Consider the following 14,258-nt stretch of genomic DNA (forward strand, 5'->3'; position numbering starts at 1 on the left):
TGCGATTTCCCCAAATGCGGGAAACTCGACTGCATAATTTGTGGTAGTGGGGGACTGCGTTCGCGCTTTCCCCTGATTTCCTCTGGTCAAAAATAGTGCTCGTCTGTTGTGCCCTGGGTGGCTGCAGAAGTGGTGCGCCTGCTCCATCTTCTTCTCCTCCTCCACATTTTATCAGTCGAGTTTTCCTGCTGTGTTTGGGTGATCTTCAGGGCTGAGCACACCGTGGGGTGCGATGGTTGAGCCTCCGTGCGAGAATCGAGTGTGTGCGGGTGCTTTGCTTTCATTCATCCATGGGCCTGCGTCTCCCCCTTGTGGTCAATCTGCAGTGCCATCCATCCCGGCCGGTCCATTTATTTTCTTGAAGTTGTGTTGTGTTGTGTTGTGTTGTGTTGTGTTGTGTGTGTGTGTGTGTGTGTGTGTGTGTGTGTGTGTGTGTGTGTGTGTGTATGCCTTTCAGCTTGACTTCCTAACCTCCTTTCCTCCGTATGCAGCCCTGAGCCTTCCTCCTTGTAGGCGTGGCAATGTTGAGACTGTGAGCGAGCGGCTGCACCGCACCGCCCATCCATGCAAATATCCAGTTTTGTGTCTGTCTGTGGCGTCTTTGCAGTGTTGTGATGCACGCCGCAAAGTGAATCCGGACCCTTGGGACGCCTTAGTCGCGGGGGGTGGGTCAGGGTCTCCACCCTTCTCCACTTGTATCTGTATGTTCTGCAACTGTACTGGCCCCCCTCCCCCAAACCAAAACCATGAGGGAAAGGAGCCGAAATCGCACCAATGGAGGTGGTCTGCGTCCGAGGGGCGCCTCTCCGGCTAGGCGCCGAACAACTCATACTTACCTGGCAGGGGAGATACCATGATCACTAAGGTGGTTCTCCCAGGGTGAGGCTCATCCATTGCACTCCGGGTGTGCTGACCCCTGCGATTTCCCCAAATGCGGGAAACTCGACTGCATAATTTGTGGTAGTGGGGGACTGCGTTCGCGCTTTCCCCTGATTTCCTCTGGTCAAAAATAGTGCTCGTCTGTTGTGCCCTGGGTGGCTGCAGAAGTGGTGCGCCTGCTCCATCTTCTTCTCCTCCTCCACATTTTATCAGTCGAGTTTTCCTGCTGTGTTTGGGTGATCTTCAGGGCTGAGCACACCGTGGGGTGCGATGGTTGAGCCTCCGTGCGAGAATCGAGTGTGTGCGGGTGCTTTGCTTTCATTCATCCATGGGCCTGCGTCTCCCCCTTGTGGTCAATCTGCAGTGCCATCCATCCCGGCCGGTCCATTTATTTTCTTGAAGTTGTGTTGTGTTGTGTTGTGTTGTGTTGTGTTGTGTTGTGTGTGTGTGTGTGTGTGTGTGTGTGTGTGTGTGTGTGTGTGTATGCCTTTCAGCTTGACTTCCTAACCTCCTTTCCTCCGTATGCAGCCCTGAGCCTTCCTCCTTGTAGGCGTGGCAATGTTGAGACTGTGAGCGAGCGGCTGCACCGCACCGCCCATCCATGCAAATATCCAGTTTTGTGTCTGTCTGTGGCGTCTTTGCAGTGTTGTGATGCACGCCGCAAAGTGAATCCGGACCCTTGGGACGCCTTAGTCGCGGGGGGGTGGGTCAGGGTCTCCACCCTTCTCCACTTGTATCTGTATGTTCTGCAACTGTACTGGCCCCCCTCCCCCAAACCAAAACCATGAGGGAAAGGAGCCGAAATCGCACCAATGGAGGTGGTCTGCGTCCGAGGGGCGCCTCTCCGGCTAGGCGCCGAACAACTCATACTTACCTGGCAGGGGAGATACCATGATCACTAAGGTGGTTCTCCCAGGGTGAGGCTCATCCATTGCACTCCGGGTGTGCTGACCCCTGCGATTTCCCCAAATGCGGGAAACTCGACTGCATAATTTGTGGTAGTGGGGGACTGCGTTCGCGCTTTCCCCTGATTTCCTCTGGTCAAAAATAGTGCTCGTCTGTTGTGCCCTGGGTGGCTGCAGAAGTGGTGCGCCTGCTCCATCTTCTTCTCCTCCTCCACATTTTATCAGTCGAGTTTTCCTGCTGTGTTTGGGTGATCTTCAGGGCTGAGCACACCGTGGGGTGCGATGGTTGAGCCTCCGTGCGAGAATCGAGTGTGTGCGGGTGCTTTGCTTTCATTCATCCATGGGCCTGCGTCTCCCCCTTGTGGTCAATCTGCAGTGCCATCCATCCCGGCCGGTCCATTTATTTTCTTGAAGTTGTGTTGTGTTGTGTTGTGTTGTGTTGTGTTGTGTGTGTGTGTGTGTGTGTGTGTGTGTGTGTGTGTGTGTGTGTATGCCTTTCAGCTTGACTTCCTAACCTCCTTTCCTCCGTATGCAGCCCTGAGCCTTCCTCCTTGTAGGCGTGGCAATGTTGAGACTGTGAGCGAGCGGCTGCACCGCACCGCCCATCCATGCAAATATCCAGTTTTGTGTCTGTCTGTGGCGTCTTTGCAGTGTTGTGATGCACGCCGCAAAGTGAATCCGGACCCTTGGGACGCCTTAGTCGCGGGGGGTGGGTCAGGGTCTCCACCCTTCTCCACTTGTATCTGTATGTTCTGCAACTGTACTGGCCCCCCTCCCCCAAACCAAAACCATGAGGGAAAGGAGCCGAAATCGCACCAATGGAGGTGGTCTGCGTCCGAGGGGCGCCTCTCCGGCTAGGCGCCGAACAACTCATACTTACCTGGCAGGGGAGATACCATGATCACTAAGGTGGTTCTCCCAGGGTGAGGCTCATCCATTGCACTCCGGGTGTGCTGACCCCTGCGATTTCCCCAAATGCGGGAAACTCGACTGCATAATTTGTGGTAGTGGGGGACTGCGTTCGCGCTTTCCCCTGATTTCCTCTGGTCAAAAATAGTGCTCGTCTGTTGTGCCCTGGGTGGCTGCAGAAGTGGTGCGCCTGCTCCATCTTCTTCTCCTCCTCCACATTTTATCAGTCGAGTTTTCCTGCTGTGTTTGGGTGATCTTCAGGGCTGAGCACACCGTGGGGTGCGATGGTTGAGCCTCCGTGCGAGAATCGAGTGTGTGCGGGTGCTTTGCTTTCATTCATCCATGGGCCTGCGTCTCCCCCTTGTGGTCAATCTGCAGTGCCATCCATCCCGGCCGGTCCATTTATTTTCTTGAAGTTGTGTTGTGTTGTGTTGTGTTGTGTTGTGTTGTGTTGTGTGTGTGTGTGTGTGTGTGTGTGTGTGTGTGTGTGTGTGTATGCCTTTCAGCTTGACTTCCTAACCTCCTTTCCTCCGTATGCAGCCCTGAGCCTTCCTCCTTGTAGGCGTGGCAATGTTGAGACTGTGAGCGAGCGGCTGCACCGCACCGCCCATCCATGCAAATATCCAGTTTTGTGTCTGTCTGTGGCGTCTTTGCAGTGTTGTGATGCACGCCGCAAAGTGAATCCGGACCCTTGGGACGCCTTAGTCGCGGGGGGTGGGTCAGGGTCTCCACCCTTCTCCACTTGTATCTGTATGTTCTGCAACTGTACTGGCCCCCCTCCCCCAAACCAAAACCATGAGGGAAAGGAGCCGAAATCGCACCAATGGAGGTGGTCTGCGTCCGAGGGGCGCCTCTCCGGCTAGGCGCCGAACAACTCATACTTACCTGGCAGGGGAGATACCATGATCACTAAGGTGGTTCTCCCAGGGTGAGGCTCATCCATTGCACTCCGGGTGTGCTGACCCCTGCGATTTCCCCAAATGCGGGAAACTCGACTGCATAATTTGTGGTAGTGGGGGACTGCGTTCGCGCTTTCCCCTGATTTCCTCTGGTCAAAAATAGTGCTCGTCTGTTGTGCCCTGGGTGGCTGCAGAAGTGGTGCGCCTGCTCCATCTTCTTCTCCTCCTCCACATTTTATCAGTCGAGTTTTCCTGCTGTGTTTGGGTGATCTTCAGGGCTGAGCACACCGTGGGGTGCGATGGTTGAGCCTCCGTGCGAGAATCGAGTGTGTGCGGGTGCTTTGCTTTCATTCATCCATGGGCCTGCGTCTCCCCCTTGTGGTCAATCTGCAGTGCCATCCATCCCGGCCGGTCCATTTATTTTCTTGAAGTTGTGTTGTGTTGTGTTGTGTTGTGTTGTGTTGTGTTGTGTGTGTGTGTGTGTGTGTGTGTGTGTGTGTGTGTGTGTGTATGCCTTTCAGCTTGACTTCCTAACCTCCTTTCCTCCGTATGCAGCCCTGAGCCTTCCTCCTTGTAGGCGTGGCAATGTTGAGACTGTGAGCGAGCGGCTGCACCGCACCGCCCATCCATGCAAATATCCAGTTTTGTGTCTGTCTGTGGCGTCTTTGCAGTGTTGTGATGCACGCCGCAAAGTGAATCCGGACCCTTGGGACGCCTTAGTCGCGGGGGGTGGGTCAGGGTCTCCACCCTTCTCCACTTGTATCTGTATGTTCTGCAACTGTACTGGCCCCCCTCCCCCAAACCAAAACCATGAGGGAAAGGAGCCGAAATCGCACCAATGGAGGTGGTCTGCGTCCGAGGGGCGCCTCTCCGGCTAGGCGCCGAACAACTCATACTTACCTGGCAGGGGAGATACCATGATCACTAAGGTGGTTCTCCCAGGGTGAGGCTCATCCATTGCACTCCGGGTGTGCTGACCCCTGCGATTTCCCCAAATGCGGGAAACTCGACTGCATAATTTGTGGTAGTGGGGGACTGCGTTCGCGCTTTCCCCTGATTTCCTCTGGTCAAAAATAGTGCTCGTCTGTTGTGCCCTGGGTGGCTGCAGAAGTGGTGCGCCTGCTCCATCTTCTTCTCCTCCTCCACATTTTATCAGTCGAGTTTTCCTGCTGTGTTTGGGTGATCTTCAGGGCTGAGCACACCGTGGGGTGCGATGGTTGAGCCTCCGTGCGAGAATCGAGTGTGTGCGGGTGCTTTGCTTTCATTCATCCATGGGCCTGCGTCTCCCCCTTGTGGTCAATCTGCAGTGCCATCCATCCCGGCCGGTCCATTTATTTTCTTGAAGTTGTGTTGTGTTGTGTTGTGTTGTGTTGTGTTGTGTGTGTGTGTGTGTGTGTGTGTGTGTGTGTGTGTGTGTGTGTGTATGCCTTTCAGCTTGACTTCCTAACCTCCTTTCCTCCGTATGCAGCCCTGAGCCTTCCTCCTTGTAGGCGTGGCAATGTTGAGACTGTGAGCGAGCGGCTGCACCGCACCGCCCATCCATGCAAATATCCAGTTTTGTGTCTGTCTGTGGCGTCTTTGCAGTGTTGTGATGCACGCCGCAAAGTGAATCCGGACCCTTGGGACGCCTTAGTCGCGGGGGGTGGGTCAGGGTCTCCACCCTTCTCCACTTGTATCTGTATGTTCTGCAACTGTACTGGCCCCCCTCCCCCAAACCAAAACCATGAGGGAAAGGAGCCGAAATCGCACCAATGGAGGTGGTCTGCGTCCGAGGGGCGCCTCTCCGGCTAGGCGCCGAACAACTCATACTTACCTGGCAGGGGAGATACCATGATCACTAAGGTGGTTCTCCCAGGGTGAGGCTCATCCATTGCACTCCGGGTGTGCTGACCCCTGCGATTTCCCCAAATGCGGGAAACTCGACTGCATAATTTGTGGTAGTGGGGGACTGCGTTCGCGCTTTCCCCTGATTTCCTCTGGTCAAAAATAGTGCTCGTCTGTTGTGCCCTGGGTGGCTGCAGAAGTGGTGCGCCTGCTCCATCTTCTTCTCCTCCTCCACATTTTATCAGTCGAGTTTTCCTGCTGTGTTTGGGTGATCTTCAGGGCTGAGCACACCGTGGGGTGCGATGGTTGAGCCTCCGTGCGAGAATCGAGTGTGTGCGGGTGCTTTGCTTTCATTCATCCATGGGCCTGCGTCTCCCCCTTGTGGTCAATCTGCAGTGCCATCCATCCCGGCCGGTCCATTTATTTTCTTGAAGTTGTGTTGTGTTGTGTTGTGTTGTGTTGTGTTGTGTGTGTGTGTGTGTGTGTGTGTGTGTGTGTGTGTGTGTGTGTGTATGCCTTTCAGCTTGACTTCCTAACCTCCTTTCCTCCGTATGCAGCCCTGAGCCTTCCTCCTTGTAGGCGTGGCAATGTTGAGACTGTGAGCGAGCGGCTGCACCGCACCGCCCATCCATGCAAATATCCAGTTTTGTGTCTGTCTGTGGCGTCTTTGCAGTGTTGTGATGCACGCCGCAAAGTGAATCCGGACCCTTGGGACGCCTTAGTCGCGGGGGGTGGGTCAGGGTCTCCACCCTTCTCCACTTGTATCTGTATGTTCTGCAACTGTACTGGCCCCCCTCCCCCAAACCAAAACCATGAGGGAAAGGAGCCGAAATCGCACCAATGGAGGTGGTCTGCGTCCGAGGGGCGCCTCTCCGGCTAGGCGCCGAACAACTCATACTTACCTGGCAGGGGAGATACCATGATCACTAAGGTGGTTCTCCCAGGGTGAGGCTCATCCATTGCACTCCGGGTGTGCTGACCCCTGCGATTTCCCCAAATGCGGGAAACTCGACTGCATAATTTGTGGTAGTGGGGGACTGCGTTCGCGCTTTCCCCTGATTTCCTCTGGTCAAAAATAGTGCTCGTCTGTTGTGCCCTGGGTGGCTGCAGAAGTGGTGCGCCTGCTCCATCTTCTTCTCCTCCTCCACATTTTATCAGTCGAGTTTTCCTGCTGTGTTTGGGTGATCTTCAGGGCTGAGCACACCGTGGGGTGCGATGGTTGAGCCTCCGTGCGAGAATCGAGTGTGTGCGGGTGCTTTGCTTTCATTCATCCATGGGCCTGCGTCTCCCCCTTGTGGTCAATCTGCAGTGCCATCCATCCCGGCCGGTCCATTTATTTTCTTGAAGTTGTGTTGTGTTGTGTTGTGTTGTGTTGTGTTGTGTTGTGTTGTGTGTGTGTGTGTGTGTGTGTGTGTGTGTGTGTGTATGCCTTTCAGCTTGACTTCCTAACCTCCTTTCCTCCGTATGCAGCCCTGAGCCTTCCTCCTTGTAGGCGTGGCAATGTTGAGACTGTGAGCGAGCGGCTGCACCGCACCGCCCATCCATGCAAATATCCAGTTTTGTGTCTGTCTGTGGCGTCTTTGCAGTGTTGTGATGCACGCCGCAAAGTGAATCCGGACCCTTGGGACGCCTTAGTCGCGGGGGGTGGGTCAGGGTCTCCACCCTTCTCCACTTGTATCTGTATGTTCTGCAACTGTACTGGCCCCCCTCCCCCAAACCAAAACCATGAGGGAAAGGAGCCGAAATCGCACCAATGGAGGTGGTCTGCGTCCGAGGGGCGCCTCTCCGGCTAGGCGCCGAACAACTCATACTTACCTGGCAGGGGAGATACCATGATCACTAAGGTGGTTCTCCCAGGGTGAGGCTCATCCATTGCACTCCGGGTGTGCTGACCCCTGCGATTTCCCCAAATGCGGGAAACTCGACTGCATAATTTGTGGTAGTGGGGGACTGCGTTCGCGCTTTCCCCTGATTTCCTCTGGTCAAAAATAGTGCTCGTCTGTTGTGCCCTGGGTGGCTGCAGAAGTGGTGCGCCTGCTCCATCTTCTTCTCCTCCTCCACATTTTATCAGTCGAGTTTTCCTGCTGTGTTTGGGTGATCTTCAGGGCTGAGCACACCGTGGGGTGCGATGGTTGAGCCTCCGTGCGAGAATCGAGTGTGTGCGGGTGCTTTGCTTTCATTCATCCATGGGCCTGCGTCTCCCCCTTGTGGTCAATCTGCAGTGCCATCCATCCCGGCCGGTCCATTTATTTTCTTGAAGTTGTGTTGTGTTGTGTTGTGTTGTGTTGTGTTGTGTTGTGTGTGTGTGTGTGTGTGTGTGTGTGTGTGTGTGTGTGTGTATGCCTTTCAGCTTGACTTCCTAACCTCCTTTCCTCCGTATGCAGCCCTGAGCCTTCCTCCTTGTAGGCGTGGCAATGTTGAGACTGTGAGCGAGCGGCTGCACCGCACCGCCCATCCATGCAAATATCCAGTTTTGTGTCTGTCTGTGGCGTCTTTGCAGTGTTGTGATGCACGCCGCAAAGTGAATCCGGACCCTTGGGACGCCTTAGTCGCGGGGGGTGGGTCAGGGTCTCCACCCTTCTCCACTTGTATCTGTATGTTCTGCAACTGTACTGGCCCCCCTCCCCCAAACCAAAACCATGAGGGAAAGGAGCCGAAATCGCACCAATGGAGGTGGTCTGCGTCCGAGGGGCGCCTCTCCGGCTAGGCGCCGAACAACTCATACTTACCTGGCAGGGGAGATACCATGATCACTAAGGTGGTTCTCCCAGGGTGAGGCTCATCCATTGCACTCCGGGTGTGCTGACCCCTGCGATTTCCCCAAATGCGGGAAACTCGACTGCATAATTTGTGGTAGTGGGGGACTGCGTTCGCGCTTTCCCCTGATTTCCTCTGGTCAAAAATAGTGCTCGTCTGTTGTGCCCTGGGTGGCTGCAGAAGTGGTGCGCCTGCTCCATCTTCTTCTCCTCCTCCACATTTTATCAGTCGAGTTTTCCTGCTGTGTTTGGGTGATCTTCAGGGCTGAGCACACCGTGGGGTGCGATGGTTGAGCCTCCGTGCGAGAATCGAGTGTGTGCGGGTGCTTTGCTTTCATTCATCCATGGGCCTGCGTCTCCCCCTTGTGGTCAATCTGCAGTGCCATCCATCCCGGCCGGTCCATTTATTTTCTTGAAGTTGTGTTGTGTTGTGTTGTGTTGTGTTGTGTTGTGTTGTGTGTGTGTGTGTGTGTGTGTGTGTGTGTGTGTGTGTGTATGCCTTTCAGCTTGACTTCCTAACCTCCTTTCCTCCGTATGCAGCCCTGAGCCTTCCTCCTTGTAGGCGTGGCAATGTTGAGACTGTGAGCGAGCGGCTGCACCGCACCGCCCATCCATGCAAATATCCAGTTTTGTGTCTGTCTGTGGCGTCTTTGCAGTGTTGTGATGCACGCCGCAAAGTGAATCCGGACCCTTGGGACGCCTTAGTCGCGGGGGGTGGGTCAGGGTCTCCACCCTTCTCCACTTGTATCTGTATGTTCTGCAACTGTACTGGCCCCCCTCCCCCAAACCAAAACCATGAGGGAAAGGAGCCGAAATCGCACCAATGGAGGTGGTCTGCGTCCGAGGGGCGCCTCTCCGGCTAGGCGCCGAACAACTCATACTTACCTGGCAGGGGAGATACCATGATCACTAAGGTGGTTCTCCCAGGGTGAGGCTCATCCATTGCACTCCGGGTGTGCTGACCCCTGCGATTTCCCCAAATGCGGGAAACTCGACTGCATAATTTGTGGTAGTGGGGGACTGCGTTCGCGCTTTCCCCTGATTTCCTCTGGTCAAAAATAGTGCTCGTCTGTTGTGCCCTGGGTGGCTGCAGAAGTGGTGCGCCTGCTCCATCTTCTTCTCCTCCTCCACATTTTATCAGTCGAGTTTTCCTGCTGTGTTTGGGTGATCTTCAGGGCTGAGCACACCGTGGGGTGCGATGGTTGAGCCTCCGTGCGAGAATCGAGTGTGTGCGGGTGCTTTGCTTTCATTCATCCATGGGCCTGCGTCTCCCCCTTGTGGTCAATCTGCAGTGCCATCCATCCCGGCCGGTCCATTTATTTTCTTGAAGTTGTGTTGTGTTGTGTTGTGTTGTGTTGTGTTGTGTGTGTGTGTGTGTGTGTGTGTGTGTGTGTGTGTGTGTGTATGCCTTTCAGCTTGACTTCCTAACCTCCTTTCCTCCGTATGCAGCCCTGAGCCTTCCTCCTTGTAGGCGTGGCAATGTTGAGACTGTGAGCGAGCGGCTGCACCGCACCGCCCATCCATGCAAATATCCAGTTTTGTGTCTGTCTGTGGCGTCTTTGCAGTGTTGTGATGCACGCCGCAAAGTGAATCCGGACCCTTGGGACGCCTTAGTCGCGGGGGGTGGGTCAGGGTCTCCACCCTTCTCCACTTGTATCTGTATGTTCTGCAACTGTACTGGCCCCCCTCCCCCAAACCAAAACCATGAGGGAAAGGAGCCGAAATCGCACCAATGGAGGTGGTCTGCGTCCGAGGGGCGCCTCTCCGGCTAGGCGCCGAACAACTCATACTTACCTGGCAGGGGAGATACCATGATCACTAAGGTGGTTCTCCCAGGGTGAGGCTCATCCATTGCACTCCGGGTGTGCTGACCCCTGCGATTTCCCCAAATGCGGGAAACTCGACTGCATAATTTGTGGTAGTGGGGGACTGCGTTCGCGCTTTCCCCTGATTTCCTCTGGTCAAAAATAGTGCTCGTCTGTTGTGCCCTGGGTGGCTGCAGAAGTGGTGCGCCTGCTCCATCTTCTTCTCCTCCTCCACATTTTATCAGTCGAGTTTTCCTGCTGTGTTTGGGTGATCTTCAGGGCTGAGCACACCGTGGGGTGCGATGGTTGAGCCTCCGTGCGAGAATCGAGTGTGTGCGGGTGCTTTGCTTTCATTCATCCATGGGCCTGCGTCTCCCCCTTGTGGTCAATCTGCAGTGCCATCCATCCCGGCCGGTCCATTTATTTTCTTGAAGTTGTGTTGTGTTGTGTTGTGTTGTGTTGTGTGTGTGTGTGTGTGTGTGTGTGTGTGTGTGTGTGTGTGTGTGTGTATGCCTTTCAGCTTGACTTCCTAACCTCCTTTCCTCCGTATGCAGCCCTGAGCCTTCCTCCTTGTAGGCGTGGCAATGTTGAGACTGTGAGCGAGCGGCTGCACCGCACCGCCCATCCATGCAAATATCCAGTTTTGTGTCTGTCTGTGGCGTCTTTGCAGTGTTGTGATGCACGCCGCAAAGTGAATCCGGACCCTTGGGACGCCTTAGTCGCGGGGGGTGGGTCAGGGTCTCCACCCTTCTCCACTTGTATCTGTATGTTCTGCAACTGTACTGGCCCCCCTCCCCCAAACCAAAACCATGAGGGAAAGGAGCCGAAATCGCACCAATGGAGGTGGTCTGCGTCCGAGGGGCGCCTCTCCGGCTAGGCGCCGAACAACTCATACTTACCTGGCAGGGGAGATACCATGATCACTAAGGTGGTTCTCCCAGGGTGAGGCTCATCCATTGCACTCCGGGTGTGCTGACCCCTGCGATTTCCCCAAATGCGGGAAACTCGACTGCATAATTTGTGGTAGTGGGGGACTGCGTTCGCGCTTTCCCCTGATTTCCTCTGGTCAAAAATAGTGCTCGTCTGTTGTGCCCTGGGTGGCTGCAGAAGTGGTGCGCCTGCTCCATCTTCTTCTCCTCCTCCACATTTTATCAGTCGAGTTTTCCTGCTGTGTTTGGGTGATCTTCAGGGCTGAGCACACCGTGGGGTGCGATGGTTGAGCCTCCGTGCGAGAATCGAGTGTGTGCGGGTGCTTTGCTTTCATTCATCCATGGGCCTGCGTCTCCCCCTTGTGGTCAATCTGCAGTGCCATCCATCCCGGCCGGTCCATTTATTTTCTTGAAGTTGTGTTGTGTTGTGTTGTGTTGTGTTGTGTTGTGTTGTGTGTGTGTGTGTGTGTGTGTGTGTGTGTGTGTGTGTGTATGCCTTTCAGCTTGACTTCCTAACCTCCTTTCCTCCGTATGCAGCCCTGAGCCTTCCTCCTTGTAGGCGTGGCAATGTTGAGACTGTGAGCGAGCGGCTGCACCGCACCGCCCATCCATGCAAATATCCAGTTTTGTGTCTGTCTGTGGCGTCTTTGCAGTGTTGTGATGCACGCCGCAAAGTGAATCCGGACCCTTGGGACGCCTTAGTCGCGGGGGGTGGGTCAGGGTCTCCACCCTTCTCCACTTGTATCTGTATGTTCTGCAACTGTACTGGCCCCCCTCCCCCAAACCAAAACCATGAGGGAAAGGAGCCGAAATCGCACCAATGGAGGTGGTCTGCGTCCGAGGGGCGCCTCTCCGGCTAGGCGCCGAACAACTCATACTTACCTGGCAGGGGAGATACCATGATCACTAAGGTGGTTCTCCCAGGGTGAGGCTCATCCATTGCACTCCGGGTGTGCTGACCCCTGCGATTTCCCCAAATGCGGGAAACTCGACTGCATAATTTGTGGTAGTGGGGGACTGCGTTCGCGCTTTCCCCTGATTTCCTCTGGTCAAAAATAGTGCTCGTCTGTTGTGCCCTGGGTGGCTGCAGAAGTGGTGCGCCTGCTCCATCTTCTTCTCCTCCTCCACATTTTATCAGTCGAGTTTTCCTGCTGTGTTTGGGTGATCTTCAGGGCTGAGCACACCGTGGGGTGCGATGGTTGAGCCTCCGTGCGAGAATCGAGTGTGTGCGGGTGCTTTGCTTTCATTCATCCATGGGCCTGCGTCTCCCCCTTGTGGTCAATCTGCAGTGCCATCCATCCCGGCCGGTCCATTTATTTTCTTGAAGTTGTGTTGTGTTGTGTTGTGTTGTGTTGTGTTGTGTTGTGTGTGTGTGTGTGTGTGTGTGTGTGTGTGTGTGTGTGTGTATGCCTTTCAGCTTGACTTCCTAACCTCCTTTCCTCCGTATGCAGCCCTGAGCCTTCCTCCTTGTAGGCGTGGCAATGTTGAGACTGTGAGCGAGCGGCTGCACCGCACCGCCCATCCATGCAAATATCCAGTTTTGTGTCTGTCTGTGGCGTCTTTGCAGTGTTGTGATGCACGCCGCAAAGTGAATCCGGACCCTTGGGACGCCTTAGTCGCGGGGGGTGGGTCAGGGTCTCCACCCTTCTCCACTTGTATCTGTATGTTCTGCAACTGTACTGGCCCCCCTCCCCCAAACCAAAACCATGAGGGAAAGGAGCCGAAATCGCACCAATGGAGGTGGTCTGCGTCCGAGGGGCGCCTCTCCGGCTAGGCGCCGAACAACTCATACTTACCTGGCAGGGGAGATACCATGATCACTAAGGTGGTTCTCCCAGGGTGAGGCTCATCCATTGCACTCCGGGTGTGCTGACCCCTGCGATTTCCCCAAATGCGGGAAACTCGACTGCATAATTTGTGGTAGTGGGGGACTGCGTTCGCGCTTTCCCCTGATTTCCTCTGGTCAAAAATAGTGCTCGTCTGTTGTGCCCTGGGTGGCTGCAGAAGTGGTGCGCCTGCTCCATCTTCTTCTCCTCCTCCACATTTTATCAGTCGAGTTTTCCTGCTGTGTTTGGGTGATCTTCAGGGCTGAGCACACCGTGGGGTGCGATGGTTGAGCCTCCGTGCGAGAATCGAGTGTGTGCGGGTGCTTTGCTTTCATTCATCCATGGGCCTGCGTCTCCCCCTTGTGGTCAATCTGCAGTGCCATCCATCCCGGCCGGTCCATTTATTTTCTTGAAGTTGTGTTGTGTTGTGTTGTGTTGTGTTGTGTTGTGTTGTGTGTGTGTGTGTGTGTGTGTGTGTGTGTGTGTGTGTGTGTATGCCTTTCAGCTTGACTTCCTAACCTCCTTTCCTCCGTATGCAGCCCTGAGCCTTCCTCCTTGTAGGCGTGGCAATGTTGAGACTGTGAGCGAGCGGCTGCACCGCACCGCCCATCCATGCAAATATCCAGTTTTGTGTCTGTCTGTGGCGTCTTTGCAGTGTTGTGATGCACGCCGCAAAGTGAATCCGGACCCTTGGGACGCCTTAGTCGCGGGGGGTGGGTCAGGGTCTCCACCCTTCTCCACTTGTATCTGTATGTTCTGCAACTGTACTGGCCCCCCTCCCCCAAACCAAAACCATGAGGGAAAGGAGCCGAAATCGCACCAATGGAGGTGGTCTGCGTCCGAGGGGCGCCTCTCCGGCTAGGCGCCGAACAACTCATACTTACCTGGCAGGGGAGATACCATGATCACTAAGGTGGTTCTCCCAGGGTGAGGCTCATCCATTGCACTCCGGGTGTGTGCTGACCCCTGCGATTTCCCCAAATGCGGGAAACTCGACTGCATAATTTGTGGTAGTGGGGGACTGCGTTCGCGCTTTCCCCTGATTTCCTCTGGTCAAAAATAGTGCTCGTCTGTTGTGCCCTGGGTGGCTGCAGAAGTGGTGCGCCTGCTCCATCTTCTTCTCCTCCTCCACATTTTATCAGTCGAGTTTTCCTGCTGTGTTTGGGTGATCTTCAGGGCTGAGCACACCGTGGGGTGCGATGGTTGAGCCTCCGTGCGAGAATCGAGTGTGTGCGGGTGCTTTGCTTTCATTCATCCATGGGCCTGCGTCTCCCCCTTGTGGTCAATCTGCAGTGCCATCCATCCCGGCCGGTCCATTTATTTTCTTGAAGTTGTGTTGTGTTGTGTTGTGTTGTGTTGTGTTGTGTTGTGTGTGTGTGTGTGTGTGTGTGTGTGTGTGTGTGTGTGTGTATGCCTTTCAGCTTGACTTCCTAACCTCCTTTCCTCCGTATGCAGCCCTGAGCCTTCCTCCTTGTAGGCGTGGCAATGTTGAGACTGTGAGCGAGCGGCTGCACCGCACCGCCCAT

The 14,258-nt window shown here is 55.0% G+C and overlaps 15 non-coding genes and 1 pseudogene across 15 annotated transcripts; all 16 read left to right on the forward strand.

Annotated features, from left to right (window-relative positions):
* On the forward strand, positions 1-75 carry LOC130326748 (U1 spliceosomal RNA; annotated as a pseudogene; the record flags this gene model as incomplete).
* A 753-nt stretch (positions 76-828) lies between these two features.
* LOC130326728 (U1 spliceosomal RNA) lies at positions 829-992 on the forward strand. The gene has a single exon (XR_008871292.1). It is a non-coding gene; the product is annotated as a U1 spliceosomal RNA (small nuclear RNA).
* Positions 993-1,745: 753 nt separating this feature from the next.
* On the forward strand, positions 1,746-1,909 carry LOC130326740 (U1 spliceosomal RNA). The gene has a single exon (XR_008871303.1). It is a non-coding gene; the product is annotated as a U1 spliceosomal RNA (small nuclear RNA).
* Positions 1,910-2,656: 747 nt separating this feature from the next.
* Positions 2,657-2,820, forward strand: LOC130326749 (U1 spliceosomal RNA). The gene has a single exon (XR_008871310.1). It is a non-coding gene; the product is annotated as a U1 spliceosomal RNA (small nuclear RNA).
* A 750-nt stretch (positions 2,821-3,570) lies between these two features.
* On the forward strand, positions 3,571-3,734 carry LOC130326750 (U1 spliceosomal RNA). The gene has a single exon (XR_008871311.1). It is a non-coding gene; the product is annotated as a U1 spliceosomal RNA (small nuclear RNA).
* A 750-nt stretch (positions 3,735-4,484) lies between these two features.
* Positions 4,485-4,648, forward strand: LOC130326717 (U1 spliceosomal RNA). Its single transcript, XR_008871282.1, has one exon. It is a non-coding gene; the product is annotated as a U1 spliceosomal RNA (small nuclear RNA).
* A 749-nt stretch (positions 4,649-5,397) lies between these two features.
* LOC130326718 (U1 spliceosomal RNA) lies at positions 5,398-5,561 on the forward strand. The gene has a single exon (XR_008871283.1). It is a non-coding gene; the product is annotated as a U1 spliceosomal RNA (small nuclear RNA).
* Positions 5,562-6,310: 749 nt separating this feature from the next.
* Positions 6,311-6,474, forward strand: LOC130326719 (U1 spliceosomal RNA). Its single transcript, XR_008871284.1, has one exon. It is a non-coding gene; the product is annotated as a U1 spliceosomal RNA (small nuclear RNA).
* Positions 6,475-7,223: 749 nt separating this feature from the next.
* LOC130326720 (U1 spliceosomal RNA) lies at positions 7,224-7,387 on the forward strand. The gene has a single exon (XR_008871285.1). It is a non-coding gene; the product is annotated as a U1 spliceosomal RNA (small nuclear RNA).
* A 750-nt stretch (positions 7,388-8,137) lies between these two features.
* Positions 8,138-8,301, forward strand: LOC130326722 (U1 spliceosomal RNA). Its single transcript, XR_008871286.1, has one exon. It is a non-coding gene; the product is annotated as a U1 spliceosomal RNA (small nuclear RNA).
* Positions 8,302-9,049: 748 nt separating this feature from the next.
* Positions 9,050-9,213, forward strand: LOC130326723 (U1 spliceosomal RNA). Its single transcript, XR_008871287.1, has one exon. It is a non-coding gene; the product is annotated as a U1 spliceosomal RNA (small nuclear RNA).
* A 745-nt stretch (positions 9,214-9,958) lies between these two features.
* Positions 9,959-10,122, forward strand: LOC130326724 (U1 spliceosomal RNA). The gene has a single exon (XR_008871288.1). It is a non-coding gene; the product is annotated as a U1 spliceosomal RNA (small nuclear RNA).
* Positions 10,123-10,868: 746 nt separating this feature from the next.
* On the forward strand, positions 10,869-11,032 carry LOC130326725 (U1 spliceosomal RNA). The gene has a single exon (XR_008871289.1). It is a non-coding gene; the product is annotated as a U1 spliceosomal RNA (small nuclear RNA).
* A 748-nt stretch (positions 11,033-11,780) lies between these two features.
* Positions 11,781-11,944, forward strand: LOC130326726 (U1 spliceosomal RNA). The gene has a single exon (XR_008871290.1). It is a non-coding gene; the product is annotated as a U1 spliceosomal RNA (small nuclear RNA).
* A 750-nt stretch (positions 11,945-12,694) lies between these two features.
* LOC130326727 (U1 spliceosomal RNA) lies at positions 12,695-12,858 on the forward strand. Its single transcript, XR_008871291.1, has one exon. It is a non-coding gene; the product is annotated as a U1 spliceosomal RNA (small nuclear RNA).
* A 750-nt stretch (positions 12,859-13,608) lies between these two features.
* On the forward strand, positions 13,609-13,774 carry LOC130326745 (U1 spliceosomal RNA). Its single transcript, XR_008871307.1, has one exon. It is a non-coding gene; the product is annotated as a U1 spliceosomal RNA (small nuclear RNA).
* Positions 13,775-14,258: the final 484 nt, after the last annotated feature.

Source organism: Hyla sarda, unplaced genomic scaffold (assembly GCF_029499605.1).
Source record: "Hyla sarda isolate aHylSar1 unplaced genomic scaffold, aHylSar1.hap1 scaffold_2868, whole genome shotgun sequence".
Lineage (NCBI taxonomy): Eukaryota > Metazoa > Chordata > Amphibia > Anura > Hylidae > Hyla > Hyla sarda.